General features: G+C 46.6%; 2 long non-coding RNA genes across 5 annotated transcripts; both read left to right on the forward strand.

Annotated features, from left to right (window-relative positions):
• Positions 1 to 958: 958 nt before the first annotated feature.
• LOC119141564 lies at positions 959 to 5,095 on the forward strand. Of its 4 annotated transcripts, none has more exons than XR_005101953.1 (2): positions 959 to 1,445; positions 3,252 to 5,095. It is a non-coding gene; the product is annotated as an uncharacterized LOC119141564 (long non-coding RNA). The 4 variants fall into 4 exon arrangements; XR_005101954.1 differs by having other exon boundaries at positions 3,264 to 5,095; XR_005101955.1 differs by having other exon boundaries at positions 959 to 1,440.
• Positions 5,096 to 6,321: 1,226 nt separating this feature from the next.
• Positions 6,322 to 8,743, forward strand: LOC119141565. Its single transcript, XR_005101957.1, has 3 exons — positions 6,322 to 6,361; positions 7,319 to 7,540; positions 7,753 to 8,743. It is a non-coding gene; the product is annotated as an uncharacterized LOC119141565 (long non-coding RNA).
• The last annotated feature ends 15,132 nt before the right edge of the window (positions 8,744 to 23,875 follow it).

Consider the following 23,875-nt stretch of genomic DNA (forward strand, 5'->3'; position numbering starts at 1 on the left):
ATCACTGAACGGTTTGGGTTGGAAGGGACCTTCAAAGTCGCTCCAGCCCAGCCCCCTGCCATGGGCAGGGACACCTTCAGCTGGATCAGGTTGCTCAGAGCCCGTCCAGCCTGGCCTTGGATGTTCCCAGGGATGGGCCATCGGGCACCTCTCTGGGCCGCCTGTGCCAGTGCCTCACCACCCTCGGCGTAAAACATTTCTTCCCTCCATCTAGTCTGAATCTCCCCTCTTTGAGTTTAAAACCATCCCCCTTGTCCTGTCACTACAGGCCCTGCTAAAAACTCTGTCCCCATCTTTCTTCTAAGCCCCCTTTAGGTACTGAAAGTCTACTCTAAGGTCTCCCAGAGCCACCTTTTCTCCAGGCTGAACAGCCCCAAATCTCCCAGCCTGTAGTCACAGGAGAGGTGCTCCAGCCCTCTGAGTACTGGGTTTATCTCTTGGCTATGCAAACAGAGCCACGCTTCCTGGGAAAAGTTATAGAAATGCTTTGTGTCCCCTTTGGAAGGGTTTTGCTGGGCAGGTGAGTATGCACAACCCAAGCAGAGAACTGTTTCAGTTGTCTGCATTTTGGGAATCAAGGCTTGGGCACTGCAGCATTTCTGCAGTGCTCAGGTACCCTCAAAGCAAAGGTGATTTTTTAATAGCTCCAGTGCTCTGGAGTGTTTTGAGATAACTCATGGCATGCAGCTGAAGGAGAGGTCATAGTAACCCCAAATTTCCAGCTGGGCATTGTTTGGGTCTGCAGACAAGGTTAGTTAACTTCAAAGACTTAGCTGTGTACCTTTAAGGCAGGCACAAATTGTCAGGTCTGTAAACAGGATGTGAAGAACCGGAACTTTGAACCGCAGCATACGGGCACCTACAGCAACAGCAAATAGCGAGCAAGAAGAAGGACACAAGAACCTATCAGGGTCTGACACCTGCACTGTCTAAGATATATAAATAGTTTGTATAAACAATAAAGGCCATTTTGTCCGAACCCAGCCACGCAGACATAGTGTTTTTTTTTTCAGTCCGCCTCAACCTGTGTCACCACATGTAGTGACCCCGACGTGCGGATGTGATCCCAGTAAAGCTGGGGTCCTCAGACTACGGCCCACGGCCCAGATACGGCCCCCCAGGGTCCTCAATCCGGCCCCTGGTATTTACAGAATCCCCTGCCCCCCCACCTCCCCCGCCGGGACTTGGGGGGGGGAACCAAGCAGCCACAGATGAATTCCTGCCACTTCATCTGCGCGCCGGTCCCTGTTTAAAAAGTTTGAGGACCGCTGCAGTAAAGGGTATCAAAAAGAGACCCTGAGACTGTGCCGCTGTGACCCCGGTAAGGGGTGTCAGGAGCAGACCCTGCGGCTGCGACCGGCGGGTTGCTGGGGAGGCGGAGCCTGGTGAAGCGGAGGAGCGCAGCGAGCGGCTGCGAGATCCCGGGAGAACCCGACACCGGTAAGGTGAGCCACCAGGGACAGCATGGGGAGTAAGTTATCTAAAGAAGATACCATGGTGCTATCAATGTGGAAATTGGCATTAGAGAAGCGTGGAATTTCTTTAGATGGGCTTCGGTTAAAAGATACGTTATTGTGGGCGAAAACACATGGAGTGGAAATGTCCCCCGTGACTGCTCTTAGCGTGTCGACCTGGGACAATTTAGGATCAACACTGTCAGAAGCTCTGGGGAAAGGGAACAAAAAGGTGCCGGGGCTGTTGCCTACATGGGAACTGCTTAGACATGTTGCAGGGGGCTTCAAAAATCAGCAAGACACAAATAGGGGCTTGCAAAATCAGCAAACTGCGACTGGGGGCTTGCAAAATCTGCAAAACGCGAGTGGAGACTTGCAGAGTCCGCAAGACGCGAGTGGGAGCTTCAAAAGCCAGCAACATGCGAGTGGGGGCTTGCAAAGTCCGCAAGACGCAAGTGGGGACTTAAAAAGTCAGCAAAATGCGAATGAGGGTACATCATTCAAACCTCCCCTGTATCCCCCTCCAGAATGCAGACAAGAGGATGAGGGGGTGGGGGAGGGGGAGAGTCTGTGTCCCTTACCAGGCGCCACTCCCCAATGCCCCGAATCCCCTGAATCTCTCCAACTGCATCGACTTACAGTCGATGCCGATTCCGGGGACGACAGGCAGAAACCTCGGTGGACCGATCCCAGCCCCCCTGACTCCCCCCAACATTTGTGCCAGCCCACACTCCTTCCTCCCTCGGCTCCGGACCCCCCGCCCGCCCCCGCGGCTCCGGCCCCCCCGCCCGCCCCCGCGGCTCCGGACCCCCCGCCCGCCCCCTCGGCTCCGGACCCCCCGCCCGCCCCCTCGGCTCCGGCCCCCCCGCCCGCACCCGCGGCTCTGGACCCCCCGCCCGCCCTCTCGGCTCCGGACCCCCCGCCCGCCCCCTCGGCTCCGGCCCCCCCGCCCGCACCCGCGGCTGTGGCCCTGCCCGCGCAGGATGGAAACGCAGAAAACGCGGATTCGGGTCCAGCTACAACAACATTATCAGTCACTGGCAATGAAGAAGCTGGAGGTGGTAAAAATCCAGTTTCCAGCGGTACAGTAATGACGCGCGACCCTCGGCGATTTTGCCGGTCTGTAAGAGATGGGGCATTAAGAGATGGGAACTGGGATTTAGTAGAACAGATAGGTGGACCGCTCCTTGATCTTCCTACTCCTTCCACCGATGCACCGCACACAAATCCTGTTGTATTGGGAGATGCGGCTGCTGGTAATCCTCACGTTCACACACAATTTGCTTGGAAAGCAGTACAGGACTGCCCCTCCAGAAAACAATGCATGCCACGATGTAAACAGTCCTCGGAGATAATTTATTGTTTCCGCTGTGGAAAGAGAGGGCATTTTGCAAAACAATGTTATTCTCGTTACGATAAAGAAGGATTTTACATACCACGCCAGAGAGGAGGTGCGCGAGGACACAAGTACCTCGGGTACCAACCGCCCAGCCTTATGTGACCAGTTATCAGGGAGGACCCAGGGATCAGCGGGGATGGATGTATACCAGTGAATCAGTAACTCTAACCAACCATGGAGTGTTTAAGGTTCCTTTGAATGCTCAGGGGCTAATAGGGAAGGGCCTTAGTGCCTTACTAATAGGTCAATCTAGTACTACTTTGCAAAATATCCGAGTACATGTTGGTGTTATTGATGCAGACTTTACAGGTCAAATATGTACCTTAGTTTCTACACCTGTGCCTCCTGTTACAATTCCAAAAAAAATCACGCCTTGCTCAACTTGTGCCTTTTGTGAGTTGTGTTCCCAGAACAGAGCCTAGGTGGTGGGGTGATGAAGGATTCGGCTCCACAGGAATACCTCAAGTGTCTTGGACACAAGAACTATCTTCACAGCAACCGAACCTGACCTGCACCTCGGGTTATCGGGAGGCACTCCTGCAGAAGTGAGATTGAGCGGTCTTCTGGATACTGGAGCAGATGCAACTGTCATATTGGGCAAAGACTGGCCACCTCAATGGCCTTTGGTAAATAATGCAGCAGGTATTGTAGGTCTGGGGGGCGTGACTACTAGCTACTTGTCTGTAAAACCTATACAGATCACAATGCAAGAAAGACAGACTGCCACCGTCTGCCCATACATTGCCACCGCACCATTCACTTTGTGGGGTCGAGATTGTTTAGGACAGTGGGGAGTTCGTATCACCACGGATTTTTAACTGGGGCCACTGTACTGCAGGGAGTGAAACAGCCTCCCCTTGGTCTCACTTGGTTAACTGACAAACCAGCATGAGTAGATCAGTGGCCCCTGCCCCAAGAAAAGCTTTATGCCCTGCATGAATTAGTTAAAGAACAGTTAGACGCAGGCCCCATTGAAGAATTGCATAGCCTGTGGAACACCCCTGTATTTGTGATAAAAAAGAAGTCTGGTAAATGGCAATTATTGCATGACCTGCCTAAAGTCAACACAGTGATGGCCCCTATGGGGGCCTTACAGCCAGGATTGCTGTCTGCCACCGTGATACCAATGGACTGGGACATTTCAGTTATTGATCTGAAAGATTGTTTTTTTACTGTTCCTTTAGATCCAAAAGACAAAGCAAAGTTTGCTTTTACAGTACCATCTAGAAATAACCCTTGAGTCCACAAAAAGGTACCACTGGGACCATGCTGCCTCAGGGCATGAGAAACTCACCAACCATTTGTCAATGGTTTGTGGCCCAAGCCCTGAGCTCTGTGAGAGACAAATACAAGGATGTTTACTGTTATCATTACATGGATGATGTTTTGCTGGCAGCACCGTCAACAGAACTGCTGAACGTAGTTGAAAAAGATGCCAGACATAGCTTAGCAGAGTTTGGATTGGTTGTAGCTCCTGAAAAAGAGACAAGAGCCTTGGAAATATCTGGGCATGAATGTGCTGAAGGGAACTGTGTCTCCACAACCTATCAAATTGAAACTGGACATAAAGACTTTGAATTATGTCCAAATACTTGCAGGAATGCTAAATTGGTTACGGCCTTATTTAGGCTTTACTAATGAACAAATGCAACCTCTTCTGCAACTTTTAACAGGAGACACAGATTTTTTAGCCCCAAGGTATTTAACACCTGCAGCCTTAGCACTTGTGAAAGAAGTTGAACAGTTGATCTCTTCATGACATGTGTGGCGTGTAGATATCACACTTCCTTTAAGTGGTTTTATTTTAATGGACCAATCTTCCCCTTATGCTATGTTGGCTCAATGGAACCAGGCTTGGGAAGATCCGCTGCATGTACTTGAATGGTTGTTTTTGCCTTTGCAGCCTAAGAAAATTGCTGTTGAATGGTATGAACTTGTTGCCGATTTGATCATAAAAAACTGGAAAAGATATTTAGAGTTGACTGGAGCTGATCCAGCAACTGTAATTATCCTTGTACAACAATACTATGTTGAATGGGCGCTGTTAAATTCTGCTGCCCTTCAAGTGGCTCTTGCCAGTTTTCAAGGGCAAATCCAGTACCATCACCCACCTCATCCACTTCTGAAAATGACTGTAAATCTAACTTTGCAGCCACAGCAACTAAGTCAAAGACAACCAGTTGAAGGTGACACAGTATTTACAGATGGATCTGAAAAAGCGGGAAAAGCCGCAGTTGCTTGGGAAAAAAATGGGCAATGGCATTCCCAAATTGTATATCAGGAAGGATCCCTGCAAGTTGTAGAATTACGGGCTGCGGCTTTGGCATTTCAGTATTTTCCAGGCCCTCTTAAGCTTGTTACTGATTCAGCATATGTGGCAGCCCTCCCTCCCAAGCTAGACATGGCTGTCCTTGGCCATGTCAACAACCCCAAGCTTTTTGCAATTTTAACTTTAGTTTGGGAAAAGATTTGGAAAGCCATCTCCATTTATGTATGCATTTTAGCCATCTTCCTACCGTTTATAATTGAAGGCAAGCTAGAGTGATGCTCTAGTTTCTGTGGCTCTGTCAGTGCCTGTTCCTGATGCCCACAGCAGCTGTGTTAGCCCACCAATTTATCATCAGATTGGCATCTGTATACAGTTGGCCAAAAGGTCTCTCTCAGGCTGCTGCACGCAGTGTTGCAGCCTGTACAGACTGTCCAAATGTTACTCTCCAAATCTATGGAGTCATCCTAGAGGCCTTCAAGCGTTAAAACTTTGGAAAACGATGTCATCATTACAACGAGTTTGGCAGACAAAAATATGTCCATGTTACAATAGATACATATTCTTCTGCAGTGATTGCTGCTGCCCGCACAGGTGACACCAGTCGTGACATCATTCGGCACTGGCAACGTGCTTTGTCTGTGCTCGGTGTCCCCCTTGAAATCAAAACAGACCGTGGACCTGCCTATAGTTCCAGGCCTGTCAGTCAGTTCCTTTCCCAATGGGGGATCTCCCACAAATTTGGAATTCCCCATTCGCCTAGGGGCCAAGCCATTGTTGAACGCTTGAATGGTACTCTTAAACGCCAGCTTGAAAAAACAAAAAGGGGGAATGAAGGGAATGACCCCAGAGGCATGATTAGAGAAAGCATGTTATGTTTTGACCTTTCTGAAAATCTCTGTCGACCATGCGGTGCCTCCCATTGTGCGACATTTTGTGTCAATTGGTGACAAGCAGCAAAAGCATGAAGGTGTCTTAGTATGCACCCTCGTACCGGGCATTGGTCAGGACCGCATGAATTGTTAACCTGGGGGAGAGGTGATGCTTGTGTTTCTACAGATGAAGGTCTGCGATGGATACCTGCTGGCTGTGTGCAGCCCGAGCTTAGCGTGCCGGATCGTGGGAGCGCTGCTGCCACCAGTCAACCCAACAACTGATGTGTGGCCTCCTTACTGAACCAGTCCTTGTTTGGTGTGCCCTTCCTTGAAACTGACTTGCAGACATGGTTGCAAAAAAGTGAATGTATGTGGGGAATGAAGAATCTTACTGATAATTGATTTATTGGGATTGTGATAATTGATTACCTCTGTATAATGTTAACCCAAAAGAAGTTGATATTGTTTGCACTTTGAATGTTGATAGTTGTCTTTACGTAGATGTTAATGTAGTGGAAAGCTATGATGGGACCATGACACCTGCATAAGTCAACACAAGAACATGCTGATAAGCATAATGCATTTAAATGCAATATAGCTTTGGATGAAGCATGTAATGCTGTAGTTGATTTATGGAACCGATGGAAACGTATTGCAGCGGTTCTTCTCTTATCCGGAGTAACAGCAGGGAAAGTGTTAAAGAATTAAATCACCTTGTTTGTTAGGCAGTTAAGAATGTGAGTCAAATTTGCCACCATTACATAAAAAACAGAGCAACTATTGGCTTTTTGTTGTTGTTGGCTCAAGGATGTGGCTGTGAGGATTTTGATGGTATGTGCTGCATGGATTTTAGGCGCCCCGTTGCAGCAACATGTTACCAAAATCTGAGAGAATGTCAGCCTTTTTGGCATCCATTCACTCAATTGGCAGTTCTGTTTGTTTGCTATTGCCTTGGTTGCCGTCATGTTTGCAAGGGCCCTGCAGAACATGGCAAACCTGGTACTAGCTGTTCAAAAACAAAAAGGGGAAATTGTTTGGGTCTGTACTGGGTCTGCAGACAAGGTTAGTTAACTTCAAAGACTTAGCTGTGTACCTTTAAGGCAGGCACAAATTGTCAGGTCTGTAAACAGGATGTGAAGAACCGGAACTTTGAACCGCAGCATACGGGCACCTACAGCAACAGCAAATAGCGAGCAAGAAGAAGGACACAAGAACCTATCAGGGTCTGACACCTGCACTGTCTAAGATATATAAATAGTTTGTATAAACAATAAAGGCCATTTTGTCCGAACCCAGCCACGCAGACATAGTGGTTTTTTTTCAGTCCGCCTCAACCTGTGTCACCACAGGGCATTGCCCACAGGTGGCCAACCCAACTCAACCCAACGCATGGACAGGCTATGAACAGCTACTGGATGCTCTGGGCATTATTGCTGGCATACGAACTTGGAGTTACCATTGACAATAACTCATTTAGTGCTTGACAAAGACATTACACATGAAGAAAACTGCATTTTTGGAAGAAGAGCAAGCCCTGATGTCATAGGTAAGGCCCTGCCCAGCTCTGCAATGTGCTCTCTCTAGAGAAGGGTCTCGAAGGTGGGCTGTAATTGCGTAGAATAACTTTATCGCTCTGTATAAATTTAATCCTGTTTTCTCTGCTAAAGCTACACCTACACGCTGAAGTGCTTCTCATCAAGTATGCCAAAGATATATGTAATAATTATGTCGTCTTCCCATATAATTCTTTTTTTCCAGATGTACTTTCAAGAAGTTAATCTTCATGATGCTGCTAAAACTTGCATGTAATGAAAGCAAATGGATGCCTTCTGAATAGTATTTCCTTAGGGACAAAAAGTCCTGCTACAGTTCAGGGGAGCCAAACAGTTTCCAGCATGAGGCTGTATTGTGGAGTGTACGATAAGGTATGAGAAGGGGATAAAGGCTTTTTGAGCTGTAGAGCATCTGGAGGCTGGCTTTTCTGCGGGAGGTGAAGTGGGCTTGGTGCTCAGAGCTGCACACAAGGGATCCCTGTGTAATTATTTCATTTTCTCCCTGAGTGCTGGAAAAAAAGCGGGAAATATCCAATAGCTATTGTATGGGCATCAGCATCCAACAGAACACTGGGTGAGGAACATTTTCTTAAACTCAGGGCCATCTGCTACAGGCAGGTTAAACCCCTCTGAGTGTGTAGGGTGGGAAGGGGAAGAGAAAATGTTCTCTTCTCAGCAAAGCTTTGAGCAGCCATGAACCTCGGCCAGTGGGTGCAAACAGGTCCAAGCCACATAATGCAGAGGTTTGGCTCACCGGAGTCCAAGTCAGGAGGGGAGGGGTTAGATTTTAGTCTCAGCTTTGAGATTCGTGGGTGAATGAGGCATCTCGGCTTTGGGGAGAGCCAGCTCAGCCCCACCACCCAGAAGCCCATCATGTGGTGAACCATACTGTGGTCCCTCAAACAGTGATAGGTATTGCAAGCGTGTCAACCTCTACGGTGTATCACAGGACAGACTCCCTCAGGTCTCCGGGAAAGCAAGCTATGTGCCAGGGAGCTCCTCATTAACCCAGTGTTATTGTGCATCTGACTCCATTTCCCCTTTTAAGGTGAATTAAGCTTTTGTTTAGAGTGGTGTGGCTGGTGGGATGCTCAGCATCACAGAATACTGTCTGCGGGTAGAAAATGAAAGCAAAATTGAAAATACTTGTGAGCATCAATGAAAAAAAAATAAAATATGCTGTCTCTCATGGTATTGCCAAACTGCCTTGTAGTGGTTTCATCCTCTGGCTGCATTTCTTTTTCTCTTTCTCGGAGAGGAACTTGCACAATATCAGACTTCAGCATATCACAGGCAGAGAGGAGGTATTTCTGCTGGGGAAAGAAATGCGAAGAACATTTGCAGGGAGGAGCTTTTCCTCCTCTCAGCTGGCTGAAAGAGCTCTGCAAAGGGCTGCTTAGGGCTTTCCCCACCCAAGCATGGGAAATCCACTCCTGTTTTGTAATGGAAAATATCCAAGGGATGCTGAAGCATTTGAAAGATCATAGAATGGTTTGGGTTGGAAGGGACCTTAAAGCCCGCCCAGTCCCACCCCCTGCCCGGGCAGGGCCACCTCCCCCCAGCCCAGGTGGGTCCCAGCCCCAGCCTGGCCGTGGGCACTGCCGGGGACGGGGCACCCACAGCTGCCCCGGGCAGCCTCTGCCGGCGCCTCCCACCCTCACGGGGAGCAATTCCTTCCCAGTACCCAGGATAAATCTCCCCTCTTCCAGTGCAAACCCATTCCCCCTTGTCCTATCGCTACAGGCCCTGGTACAAAGCCCCTCTCCGGCTTCCCTGTCGGCTCCTTTAGGTGCTGGAAGGTGCTCAAAGGTCTCCCTGGAGCCTTCTCCAGGCTGAACCACCCCAGCTCTCCCAGCCGGTCCTGCCAGCAGAGGAGTTCCAGCCTCTGGTCATCTCTGTGGCCTCCTCTGGTCTTGCTCCAGTAGGTCCATGTGCACAAATCCAAGGTGAACAGGCAAAGGGATGGAAGGGAGAAGATACTTGAGACTTACTCAGAGTTCATGACTCTCTCTTCCAACTCTGTTTTCACATTACCTGAAACAAAATAAGACATTTCAGGACTGAGGTGAAAGCATTCGTGGTGCACCAAGCCCACGGCTCCAGCTGCATGACACTATTTTTTTTAGCCATAGACAGCAACACTCAGTTTAGGGTAAAATTCAGCAAAAAGAGAAACCTCCCACTTCTTACTGCAATCAGTAAAAGGGGTTAGGCAGCTTTCCTAGACCACTGACACAGGTAAAATACCTGTAGTATGTATATATAGCTTCAGTTGGTTCAGCTGGAGCGTGGCCATGGGTGTGAAGCTGGGCTGGTGCTACCACCGCATTTGGGAAGAGGGATTTTGGGGTTTGCAGCAGTAATTATCTCTTACGAACCTGGGCTGCCACCACTTTTACCTTGGGGCGGCCGAGCTGAGCGCTGCGCCGGCTCACCCTAAATACACCCAACAAATCTGCTTACCTATTTTCCCCCTGAAAATCCGACGTGCCCCATTTAAAGGCAAGGCTTTACCTTGATCCTTCTGCCTGCGATGCTGCAGGAAGGTTATTTGGCGTGCAAAGGAGGTAAAATATCGGGCAGTGGCTGTGTTTGGCTGTGTTGCCCATTGCTGCGGACTCAGCAGGAGCTCATGGCTTGAGCTCCCCCGTGTGGGATGGGATTTTCCCTTTGGGATAAATCCTGCCGGTGTTTTCCATAAGCAGCCAAATAATCCCGGGGATGTACTGAGTTGGGGTACAATATCTGTCCATACCCACCTGGTGCTGGGGAAAACCCGTGGCTCCCTCACCCACTCTGAGCCTCAGTGCAACAGCAATGATGTCTATCTGCCAGCTTGATGAGGGGCAGGGCCACATGTATTTGATTTATTTAATTAATACAAATGGCAATTCAGCCTATAGCTCCAGCATAGGTACCTATGTATGCATGCAGGAAGGAATATCAAGGTACCACAATTTTATTAAATGCATTTGATAGTGTGATAGCATAGCAAGATGGAGCAAATAATTCACAGTCCATAACTGAGTCAATCGATTCTGCTTAATTTTTTTGCCTTGCCAATCGTTCTAACTGACTAATTATAATTACTGCTTTATTTACCTGAAATTTTAAGCACCAAATAACTTCAATGAATAAACTTCACTGTATAGGTATTTTATAGCTCTTTTATGTTATGGGCACTTAAGACATGTTAATTTACCTTAGCATACACCCTTGTTGCCCAGTATCACATCTCGTTTCTGAATGGATTTGCCTGGGACTTTGGAGTCAGCTCTCCAGAGCAAGTAGTTCTGGATCCTAATGTGAAAATGTGATTCCCAGCAACTTGCCTCTGATAATTGTCTCCTAAAATTAATTGTCTCCTAAAATTTCCTGTTGTTCTAAATATGCTCAACAACGAATCTAATTCCTAAAAGATACTCAAAGAAAGCAAATAAAAAAAGGGATGAAGACATGCCTGAAGCAAATTCTATAGGATCTTCTGAGTCTTTGCTGGTGCTTCCCCTTGGTGTAAAGGACCCAAGGTGGCCCCATCTCATGGGTTTCTCTCTGTGGGCCTGTGCCTCTTCCTTATGGTCCCGTTTTGGACTAGGCAGTTATCTGTTGGAATGTGTGGTCCTCAGGTTTGCACTGGGAGATGAGAGCAAAGGGGTATCCCCTGGGACATCCATTGGATGATCTCAAAGCATCCATTGGGAGTCACCTTAAAATGGAGCTATGTGCTGATGTGCAGCTGGTAGGGCTGATGGGCTGGAGCCATCCTGCCCTCCCCTGCCTGCTCTCACCCCAAACCTGGGACTTCTTGGAGCAAATATACATCAGTTGTTAATATACAAATATACATCAGTTCCCCAGAATTTACTGGGCCTTTCCAAAATAACTGCTCTCCTTCCTTCTCCTGTGATTGTGGGTTCACCATGCTGTCGGGGACGGCCCAGGAAGATCCTGATGGATTGCCTTGAGCTAGTGCAGCTTTTCAAGGTGTGCTATAATAACTTCAGTAATCAAAGAAAGGCTGCAATGTACACATTCAGCATTCAAAATCAGCATCAAAAATCATGAGTCATATGCCAGAAGAACTTGACATTTCTGCTTAAGTGTTTTTGCGTTTTTTCTGGTTTGGGAGCTTTTGGGTCACATTTTCTGGTTTTCCCTTTGAGTCACGAAAGCATAAAAACTTGCACTTGTAGAATTCCCACTTCTTAGGATTTTGTTATGAATCTGCTGTGATCTGGCTCTTTTCTGTAGCTTCGCCTCCTGGCATCTGGGGGTGCTGGAGAATATTAGAAAAAATCAGTGAATGAATGGCAACTCAACAAAAGATTGATGGCCATGATGTCCTGGGCACGGTACCCATGTGCTTTGGGTCCACAGGGGAGGGGTATGGCTGGGGATGGCACGGGGATGAGCCTTTTAATGATCTTCTTAAACAAAGTAAATTCCTTCAGCTGTGATGGGTGTAAGAGACAAGCAATAGGGGAAGGCAGAGGGTTAAAATCACTTAGCTGGTGTGAAGTGAGCTGTGAGGAACAGTTCCCAACAGGCCCCCACATAAGTAATTCTTTCTACAGACTTAATCTTCCATCTCAATTTACAATTAAGCACATAATCCTTGCTTTAATATTTCTACCTCTCTTTGCGGCTTCTCTTTGTTCCACCAAAGCAGCAAAAAAAGGGTAAAACTGGAGTAAGAGATTCAGGTGCGTGTGGACCTTGTGGGTCCCTCTTGTCTTTTTGGGAGGAGTTCCACTTCTAGTGTCATGGCATGGCTTAGGATGGAACTAAAAATAGGTCCAGATCCAGGACTTAGCTCCCTTAGGAAAGTCCAGCTGAATAAATGAGTCCCGACAATTTTTGGTGAGACATCATTTTGGACAACACTAAGGAAACTGAGGCTTCACTTTACCTGCAGATGTTAGAAATATGGTCCTCTGGTGGGGGTTAAATGCCTTTGAAAGGACTGGAGCCAAGCAGAGTAGTGCTGGAAACCAGACACTGCTAATCTGTGATCTCAAAATGAGCCAGTCATTTCTGGGTTAGCATCAAGATGTGTCTCCCTGAGACACCATGTAGGATTTACGGGTAGCACCTGTGGTGCGGGAGGTCACGTTGCTGCCGCAGCAGGGACGGCCCTGAAGCTGCGAGGTCATTGTGCCGTTCAAAAGAGCAAAGTGGAGCGAACCAAGAGGCAGAACATCAGCTATGTCAACTGGCCTGCACCTGCATATACATTTGGTATACCCCATATTCCTTCCATACTGCCTGCACCTTCAGACAATAGATTTATGTAACTATTTTACAACCAATACGGACAGAAGTTTAGAGAATTACACATTTTTTTATCGACTGTGAAGTCGTTATACAAATCTATCACCTAAAATATGAGCACTGTGGAAAGAACTTGATACTTCCAAAGCAGCCTTTATAAAAGCTTTATTGGATTTTAATTTGTATCATGGGCTATAAATTGTGCAAGCAGCAGTGCTTGTACCGTGTCCCTGACGTGGCGTACATTGGGCTGCCCTTGAACCAGTGACAGTGACAAAGATGCTTTTTACAATCAAGTAACTAATTCCATGCGAGATCTCCTTCAAACACTTTATTATGGTTGTATTAAACCATCCACAGCCAATTGCCTTTGCTTTCGGCGTGGAGAGGGTAGACGGGCTCTATTAGGGATGGTCAGATTGCAGATCTCGCAAAATATTTTTTGAGGGTTGACACCTTGCCTGCCTGTGGTTAAAAATGTCCTGTCTCTAGAGCTAAGACAGGGCTCCCAACACACGTCTTGGAGCAGTCCTTCAATCCTCTCGCTTTAACTGGCACAGATACATAGCACTGAAAAATTCCTGCATGCTTTGGCTACTTGTTATCTGTTAAATTCATTCCAGCAAAGCGTTTAAGCTAAGGCTTAATTCTGTCCCTCTTTATCAGCATACCTGTGGCCAGATGATTGCTTTTAATATTAACGATAGGCACAAAAAGAGGGATTTTCAATAAGCTCAATTAGAAATCCATCTACATGCCATTTAGGTGTCTAAATATTTTTTAAATATCTGTCTCAGAGCAGTACTTCAATGCCACGGGTGGTCAGTGGGGTTTAAGGAAATTGTAAAGGGCTCTGCTCAATATGCCGATGGATGGTGCATGTGGTTGCTTCATGGAGGCTCTGCCTTTGAGGCCTACGTGCAGACAGATAACTTGTTTTTCCAAAATATTCTCACTGGCTGCCCTGGGCAGGACTCAGTGGAGTCAAATTAGTATATAGGTACTTGCAGGACTAGGTATCTTGAAGACAAGCAAATATATATCTTACAATTTGATGAATCCATTAAACATCCACATGGAGATTTCAGAGTGATCATTTCCAGTAACACTTTGCCACGCTCCATGAATCTCCTGTGCATGCTGCCAGGAATCTGGTGAGGGAATAGCATGCATCAAAAGGCATCTTCCTTTTCATGTGTATGATCCATCTTTTCCCATCGTCACTGGTGCTGGACTCCCATAGATAATGTCATTTAGGGACACAAGAACTGTTGCCCTGCAGCAGACATGGTACAGCAAATCCATTTGCCCTGGGTTGGGTTTTTTTGCTTTGTTATTTTTTTGTTGTGTGGGTGTTTTTTTGTTTGTTTGTTTGTTTGTTTTTCCCTAAAACTGCTCTCAGGACAAAAAAACTTCAGAATTGAAAGTGTAAATGTACCCCTGTTGGAAAAAATACAGTAATATGCCCATGGGAAATGTCTTGCTGATTCCAGTTATTTAGTAGTTGAAGCCTTAAAGACTTCAATGTAGGTGAAAACGAGTCAATCTTTATACACAGAACAAGAAATAGCTGTAGGGTTTCTTCAGACAACTCAGCTGTAGAGCTCACTCAGGTCTGAGTAGATCCAGGAGTAGGTGTCCCTTGAGTGGCATCACTTGGGGGATCGTGAAGGCGACAGGTTTTGAAAATAGGGGATGGTCATGGCCTCCTGAAGCCAATAAATAAACCACCATGAGAATATCTGATCCAGACAGATGACCATAGAACGGCAAAAGCCCCACCACCACCCAGCCACCTCTGCCTTGGGGACTGTGGTGGAGGAAGCTGAAGCGACACTTCTCTGGGATTTGTTTCCTGGGTGGAGAAGTCGCCATGGGCTAATTACAGTCATTAGAAATAAAGGAAAGCTTCAGAGGGAATGTGCTGTGCCCAGGAACGTTGTCTGATGGCTCATATCTGATGCGCTGTAGTTGGCTTTGTGCATCCCCCAGCACCAGTCGCTGCAAACGCAAGAACTGTGATAGAACAAAAAGAATTGGAGCCATGTTTGTAATTTCGATCCTTCTAAGACTTTTCTTTAATAAGACTCTTTATAGTTACGAGAATGGATTTTTGTAACCACCCAAACTCAGGCTGAAAGAGCTGTGAGATACAAACTTGTAGCAATTTCGGTTTGCCCTGTGATTAATGATTTTAGATGGTTTATTTTGCAAGAGGTGGTTTGATTTTGGAACTTCTCCAGCCACTTCTGGTCCTGATATGGATCCTAGCACACGGTGCTCCAAGGGATACACCCCATGCTTCAAAGGCCCTGATTTCCCCAAGCAGAGGAAAGTGATAAATGACTTTCCCTGGGAAGAAAACGTAAAGAAAAAGAGCAAATAAATCCTAGATGTTCTTTAAAAGGAATATACAGGATGCCCAGTTGTGCCTCTCGAATCGTGGAAGGGCACAGTATTGTCTACTTGTGAAGCAAAAGCAGGAATGAAAAAGAAAATGTTGCCATCCAAAACTTGAAAAGGAATTGGAAATTGCACCCATTTTAATGAGAAGATATTACTTGTAGAGATGGATAAGGAAAGTTTTCATCAGTGGGAAAAAATCCTGCACTGGGATAGCGAAAGATAATAAGAAGTTTCTATCAAGTGTCCTGGGAATATATCCTGGGCTCGGCAAAGGTGACCAGGGGATTGTTAATATGATGATGACCGTGAGGACCTTCCAGTAATTGCCTTTGTGCTGCATTTCGAAAGAACCAGGGTGATTTCTTGCATCGTGCGAGGATGTCAGGGAAATTTCCACCTTGTTAGCAGTCACAGAGGATACTAAACACCAGCGAGCAGGGATGAACGTGTCTAAATCGACACAGCTGGGCTCTTTGACCTGGGCAGGAGAGCTGGTCTGGTGGCCAGCTGTATGACCATCCCAGGAGGAGACGGGGAGCGGTGGGTGAAGGCAGGGTAGGCAGGAAGCTGTGGGTGAGCATTGGATGGGCTGCCTGACAATTTCTGGGGGAAAGAATGGAAAAAGGTGACATCAGATGTGATAGATAAAGAATTAAAGCACAGGAGTGTAATTAATGCCAGTCAAAATGGTTTTATGGAAAATAGATCTTGTCAAAGAAGTGTGATTTCATTCTTTGATGAGATAACACATTTGGTTGATAAAAGTGACTGTGTTGAGGTAATAGACTTCTCTAAAGTGGTTAGTGCAGCGCGGGCTGACACTCTGATTAACATTTATCGTGGCAAGCTATCAATAACGAGCACATTAAATGGATGGAGGGCTGGCTAACTGATGGGTCTCCAAGAGGGGCTGTCAGGAGGAAATCGGCAGCAAATGGTGATATTTCCAGTGAGATTCCTCCGCCAAAATCAGTGCTGCAGGCACCTGTGTGTGGCATAAGGGCTGGCACGATGGTTTTTAACCGCATCCCCATCACTGCCCCACAAACACCAGTTTCCGTAGATTTAAATTATTCATGTAATGTAAATACCAAGTGACTGGAAGGAGGGAGAGCATCCCAATTTTACCGGCTTCTTCAACACCTGAAAGATGACTGGCCAGGGGATTTTATTCAGGTTTTGCGTTTCAGGTGCAAAAATGAGAGCAGAGCTCGGAAGGGATATTTAATTGGTAACTTTTTTTAAGCACCTACTTCTTGGCATCCTTCATGGGCGATGTTCTGTAACTCTCCCGAAGACTGAACTGATGAAAGAAACTGGAGCAAGAGTATATCAAGGACAAAGCCAGAATCCAGATTTTAATGAAGCAAACATAACCTTTTACTGAGGCAAGCTCACCCTGCGTTTGTCACAAACCTGATTAAAGCCTGTAGAGCTATTCAGTGCCGTGTTTAATTATATCCGAGCCCGCCAGCCCCCTCAGAGTTAGAGGATTTTCAGGATTTCTAATAAAACTTCCCACTCCTTCTTAGATTTTTGTAGGCTTGTAAGTTATTTATAATGAAATACGCTTCAGGCTGAAGCTTGCTGATGCAAAACACTAAGACAGTTGGTGTCCACCTGGGAGTGAATCATTTTGGGGGGTGTCTGAACAAAACCCCCCAGCTCTTTCTGTTTTCCTTGATCTTTTTAGTGTGGAAGACACATGGGATAATTTTCTTATTTGTAAAACTTTTCCAACCACCTTTCTGCTACCTGACCCTGAAATGCAGAGAACATCAGAGAAGTCGAGAGGTTCACACCTGGGAAGCCACACCGAGGGCAAAAGCTCTTTTTGGTGTGAGAAACAGGGTTGGGGTATAAATGCTTCGTGTCTTTTCAGGTGTCAACATCTGTAAAAAATCAGGGACACCCCCCCTGCTCCCAGCCAGGGAACCTTTTCAAGCCTTTCCCTGGCTTGCGCTTGGGCTGTGGCAGAGGAGAGGGGCAGGCCGGAGAAGGCACAGATTTTAGGAGGCGGCAGGAGGAATCGTAACAAGACTATTTAAAAAATTGCTTATATGGCTTTTCAACACTTCTGAGCCAAAGTTGAAGGATCGGGACCTTAATTCCACCCTCTTCAAGTTTATTGGATTAACATCAAGACAGCAGCCACTTTTTAATTAAAAAGGGCTTGTGCATTTTCGCTTTAGCATTATTTATTTGTTAAATGAGTTTGCTGTGATTAACATGCGCACGGGGAGAGGGGCAAAGCACTCTCTTTACTCTTGGATCCGATAAATCTTCTGCAAAAATACATTGATTGCCTCTGTCGCCAAATTGCAGACCCTGGTTATTGCAGTGAGAACGGGTGTAATTGTGCACGTTAAGCATTGTCTCCTTGCTCGCTCAGCAGAATTGGCCACAATATAGCTGCTTCAGGTCCTTCCTCTCTTAACACACGGATTGTATTATGGATGTGTGGAGTTATAAGCATTTTGCCCCCGAATCCCTGCAAAAGTTATCAGAGCAAACCATTAGAAATAGAGAAGTTTGGTTTTTCTCTTGTTGCTGTGCTCCATTCACAATAGCACGTAGTAATGATGATGATGATGATGATACTAGTAATATTAATAATAACAGTAATAATTATTTGAGGGAAAGAGGTAAATTTTTCCTACCTAGTGAGGTGGTGAAAGCATCAAATGTCCCGTTCCTGTGCCAGGACCAAGACGTGGGAGGCTGCAACTGGGAAGAGACAAATCTTGTCCCAAATTTTTCAGAAGAGGAGGAATTTCTCTCACATAAGTACAGAAGGCTGTAAAAGAGTTGGTGAGAATTTGAAGAGATGTTAAGGGTAATTTGTTAATGCAAGGAAGCAGGGAAATAAATCCTAGAAGTTCTGCTAAGGGCTGAGCAGCGCTCCAATACCTGCTTTTATCCAAAACACTTTGCTTTGTGCTGTAGGATTTTTCATTCACCAATAGATTCAGAGGGGGAAAAAAGAAGCAGCCTTTAGCATATTTTTTTTACAGCTGTAAGCACAGAAGTGAAAAGGATCAAAAGAAATAATTTATCATCTCCCTGCATGCTTACAAAAATACATGCACTTTCAAGTCGCAGAGACTTTTCCCAAGTTTCCCTGCATCACAGACTATTTATAAAGGCTCAGTGCTACTTACTTTCTGTGGAGGTTTGAATTTTTCACTTCAACAGCAGCTTCTATCTGTGGATCTCCAAAAGCTTATGTAAACAGCAATGGGGAACGGTTCCCACTGCTGCTGCAGAGTATTAGCTCCATTTCAGATACCATGAGACAGGCATAGGAATAGGATGTATCTTACTCCAAGTCATGTCTGGATACTACTATAAATAGCCTTATGTGATGCTGTTTGCTGGCTAGGATGTGATGAGGGTCTAAAAATACCTGCTCTGGACTGATTTTGCATCCTGGAAATTTGCTGGTGGGAACTAGGACTTGGGGCAATTGGCTGCTGAGGGGCTTCTGCAGGGTGCATCTCACGGGCATTTGTTCAATGGATTGCTGGAAAAAGCCATTCCAGCATATTTCTGCAATTGCAGAGAAGTCAGACATGGCAAAACGCATGGCATGAACTGCTTGTAAAGAACTGTGTGTCTCCAGTGTGGTGGGTACCGCCGTCTGGCACTGAGCATCCCTGCTCCGTGGGCCAGGCAGACGGTGGGGTGAGAGCGAGCCTCCTAATTATCTTCACATGGTATAATTAAACGGTGCTAAATGCATCTGTGACAGTAGTTTCCGGGTGGTGGTCATGTTCTGTTGCACAGGAGAATCAATTAGACTTAGTTAGAGAGAACTAAGAGAGCAATTCTCCATCTCTTGCAGTGTTGGGCGTGTTGAAGTCCAAGGGCTTTATACAGAGTGTGGCGCAAACCATATTCAGCCTACCTTGGGACAGGAGGGACAAGCTTCAGGGAGACAGGCTGCAGAAATATGCAGTCTTTAGATATTAGAATCATGGAATCATAGAGTTATTTAGGCTGGAAAAGTTTGAGTCCAACCATTAACTCAGCACTGCCAAGCCCACCATTAACCCATGGCCCCGAGCACCACATCTACATGCCTTTTAAATCCCTCCAGGGCTGGGGACTCCACCACCCCCGGCAAAACCTGACACTGGATTAAATGGCTAGGTAGCAATTTTGTGGCAGTTTGCTTCTAATTTTGCCAAGATGAGAGGTTAACACCTAAACCTTAGGTCTGAAAATCCCAGCTATAAAGTGGACAAGTGTTACAGCAGCGTGCAAGGCACGGGGGATGGGTACGGCGAGGCCACCGACAGCCAAAAGGAGGTTTGAACCTGTGATGTCCTTCAGGCAGCTGTTGGCCAAGAGCCTTTATTTGAGCGCATTGTGGAGGAAAGGCAGAGAGTAAAGCCCACGTTGTCTTGTGAAGCTTTGTACACATGCCTGCACAATCCATCATCACGCAGAATTAAATCTGGTAAAGACATCATCTTTTTTACATGGAAAAGGAAAATTGCTTTGTGGAGTTTCCCATTGAAGTTCTCTCTTTGGATGCTCTCACCCACAGCAAATCTGGTTCTGAAAGACCAACCTCAAGGCTTTTTTTTTTCAGGTTTCAGCAGAAAAGAGGAGCACTGAGGAATCACATGTTCCTGGATCAAGCATTGTTCAGCCGATATGCTTCCTATTTTTGATTTTTTAAAATTTGAAGCCTTGGAAACTCCTAAGGTGATGCTATGAAAGTTTCCATTGTCTTCCCAAAGCCATGTTGTACCTAAAAGATCATGCAAAATATGAGTTTCCTCAGCAGTAACTGTAAGTGCCAGAGTTTTTGTTCCCTTTAACAGCACCTTATTATGTACAATATTGGGGAAACCAAAGAAAACCCAGTGAATCCCATTGAGAAATGAGTAGCCCAGTCTGGAGCGTTGTCCTCCGATGTTGGGATTCTCCATCCATCTCTTGGGTGCTCAAGCCCAGGCAAGGTGCCTTTGGGAGATGGCCCTTCTCTGCACCGGCCCCACTGTTTCTCCAAGTCCCTGCAGTAGGGGCCAGCCTCCTTGGCTCTGGTTCCTGATGTCCTCAACAGGTATTCCATGAAATATCTTCTCTGATGGCGAGGTGAGCGGGAGGCAGGAGCTTGCTGAGCTACTGCAGGAGTTGAAGAAGGATGAAGACCAGCTCTGAAACCCATAGGAAAGGAGGAAGCCTTTCCTGGTGGGACCCTGCAGGGATAGTTACACCCTAGTGTCGAGCTGATACAACACACAGCCCTTTGCGTTCCAGAATTACGAGCCTTTTCTCTCTTTTCAAAGCAGTACAAGTGCTAGTGGCCAGCAATGGGCTGGAATGACCACCCTGAGCAGCCTGAAGTCCCATGCAGCCTGACATGACTCTGATGCTCCCAGCAGGGACAAATCAGTCCAAAATAACACAAATAACTGTGTTTATAACCGCACTCTTTGCATTTACTGGAGGCTTGGTGGGGGTTGATACGCAGCTGTATTCTGACCCTCCGTGCTCTTCCTGAGGCAGCTGGTGGTCCCAGGCCACCTTGAGCAGGCAGCAGCAGGTCCCCGCTCGGCTCCTGGGCACCGCCACCAGGGCTGGGATTCATCACCCAACCTGCCATGTAATCAGACTCCTTGGCAAGTGCTCTCAAATGATAATTGCTGTAATTTGCATAAATATAGGTGAGCTCATTGGCAGCAGCTGCTCCCTGAGCCGTGCACGTGCGTCTGTGCTGAATGGCAGTTTTGAGGGAAGGACTGGGGGCAGCAGGGGTGAAGGAGGAAGCCGAGGTGTTGCGTGGCATCGCCCTTTGCTCGTCTGGGGGGGTGCCATGGCCCCTGCCCCTCCAAGATACCCCTTAGGGGCTGAATGGCTGAGCAATGGACAAGGACATCCCCAGCCTTTGCGCTCCCCTCCTCTAACCTACTTAGGCAGATTTGGGGTTTCTTCAGCTCTCCCCTCTCGTGGAGTTACTCTCCTGCAGCCTGACGTGCTGTGCAATGCAGCCAGCTGATGAAACTTGTAGCGGCAGCATGGGAATTTAATAAACCGGCAGCATTTTGTTGCCTGCTCAAGCTGTACCAGGCTCTTAAACCCACACCTTCATTCAGTTTTAACCCGTTTGAATGTGCTCTTGGTTTAAGTCCCTGGCTGGGGTGTTGCTTAGGGGTGATGCTGAGATGCTCAAGCAGAGAGAGCAAAGATTTTTTTTTGCGTTCTTGCTGTAACTGGGAGATTTTTCTTTTGCTGTACAGAAATCTGTTTTTGGCCGTCAGTGACAGCAGAACCAAAGGTTATAGATGCGTGCAATTCTTGGTTTTATGTGATTTGGAAAAGGAGAAGAAGGTGGTTAAAAAAAAATAAAAAAAAAAGGTGTTTTAGGTTTTTAAATGAAAAGAAAAGGAGCCCACAATTCATCGAGCTCTGACAGAGCACTCCATCATTTGCTCCTCTTCCAGGAACAAAAGTGAATTTGCAAAAAAATAAAGACAATGGGAGGTACAAACTTTTTCCAAAGGGAAACATTTCTCTATTGTTTTAACAAATGTGAAGAATGAGTGCAAACACACACGGACATCCCCGGTGTGCTTCCTCTGAGCCATAGCTTTTTCCTCTCCACCTTCCCAAATTAATGCGGGGGCACAGGCACGTGTGTGCCCTCTCCTCCCCATCCTCCACCCCACCAGCTGTTGGTACCTAACAGTCACTTCTCCTTTCAAAATAATTACTGTCTGTAGTGGTTTTGGAGAGGGCTGAGGTTACGCTTCCCATTATAATGAAGGAGGGAAAGGCAGGCAGTGGTGAAATCCTTTCCTGGTGGCCCAAATAATTTTTTGTATTCTAAAATGAGACTACTGCCTATTCACCCTTGAGCAGGTACGTTTTGAGTGTTTTCTTACTGCATAAATACCCTGAGTATAGTAGGAAAGTAGCAAGAAAGTTTCCATAGGTTGGACTTTTTTTTTTTTTAAAAAAAAAACACCCTGAGAATAATGATTTTTACTTTGACCCAATTTCTTCTTGCTCTTTCTTCTGCACCAAGCAGCAGCTGGATGGCAGCAGGTTGTACGCAGCACCTATGTATCAGCCCCTTACCAAAACAAAAAACCTAGGGGAGTAATGAGTTGCTATTAAAGTCTTGGATGGAGGTGGCGCTCCAAGTATTTTTTTGCGTTCAGCAAAGTTATGCCAGTAGCAAAGCCCAAGGCTTGGCAGTGGGACGAGGCTGTAACGCAGCGTGTAAACCATCGTGCTGATGGATTAAAACTGATGATGGCTGATCGGATGCGCAGTGTTGGGAAGTGCATCTCAACTATCATCACAAGTATCTGGCTGCTCTCGAGTGAGCTCGGCCTGATTGCCGTCTGTGCTGGGCATGTGCTTGTTGGAAAAACCCCCAACTTCTGCACCCGCCCCGGGGTGATGCTCAGGCTGATACCCCAAAGCTGCTGCTAAGCTCAGCTAATTCTTGCTTTTCTAAGACAGGCTCCCTTTAGATCAGGTTTGCCACTACACGGATCTGGTTTTCAAGAAAAACCTTTGTATTTTCCCCTGTGGATGAGAAATTAATGAGTGTGAGAAGTTCTGGCATGGCAGAAGGTGAAGGCTCTCAGGGTTTTGCTCTGTTTTCCTTTGAGCTGCTGGGTTCTCTCCAAGCCCAAGTCGGGAAGTGGAGGTTGGGCTGTGGGAAAAACATGGCTAAGGCACCCTGGAGGATTTGTGCTGGAGGCCCTGATAAGCAAAAGCACAGAATATTGTTCAGCTCAGCTTGCTGGGGGAGTTTGAGCTTAAAACTGCTCTGCAAGCTGTGTGCTGGGCATGCTATGGGCCATCAGGAACAAAAATCCTCAGGAGAGGCACAGCAAGGCTTGGTCCCTCTCCAGGCTATAGACACACAAATATTTTGAAAGAAATCAGAAAACACTGTGGATTTTTCATAGCCTGTAACTAGGATATCCATTCATTCCTGAAAAACATCCCAACTTACAGGGCAATATAATACCCATTAATAGCTGCACGCTCGCAGAGCTGCCAGCATCTTTCTGTTGCCCTCCCTCCCAACCCTCCTCAGGGCTGCAGGCTGGCAGCCAGGTGGACAAACTCCACGGCATAAAACATTTACAAATTATTCACGAACGCCAGATAACGAAGTACCTATTTTTTTTAATGCTTTAGGGTATTCTCAGAGTCAGGAAAAAAATGCTAATTCCCATAAACAAAAGAGGTCCTGCAGCAGCTCCACACCATATCGCTGAAAAGCAAAGAAAGCAGAGGTAACTGCAGCCCAGGACCCCACTGTGCGTTTCACAACTTATGTTTTCATACCTAATAGACATAGCAGTTGTCATATATTATTTTTTCTGATAGCACAAGGTCCCCATTAACTTCAGGACCCGCAGGTAGTTAAGTTACCCTTGCACAGAAGGCACTGAGGTGTTGTAGTTTGATCCACGTTCATTTAAATGGATTTAAAAAAAGGCATTTGAGTAAAGACTACCATTAAATTCAGCAAGGTAGGCTGGGTGCTGGCCTGAGCCCACCCAAACCGCCCAGCTCCACAGCGAGGGAGGGGAAGAAGCACTGGGGAGGTGAAGGAGGGATCTGGCAGCCAAACTGCACAACTCATTGCCGGAGCAAATGGCCAAAAGTATATG

The sequence above is a fragment of the Falco rusticolus genome, chromosome Z (genome assembly GCF_015220075.1).
Source record: "Falco rusticolus isolate bFalRus1 chromosome Z, bFalRus1.pri, whole genome shotgun sequence".
In the NCBI taxonomy this organism is placed as follows: domain Eukaryota; kingdom Metazoa; phylum Chordata; class Aves; order Falconiformes; family Falconidae; genus Falco; species Falco rusticolus.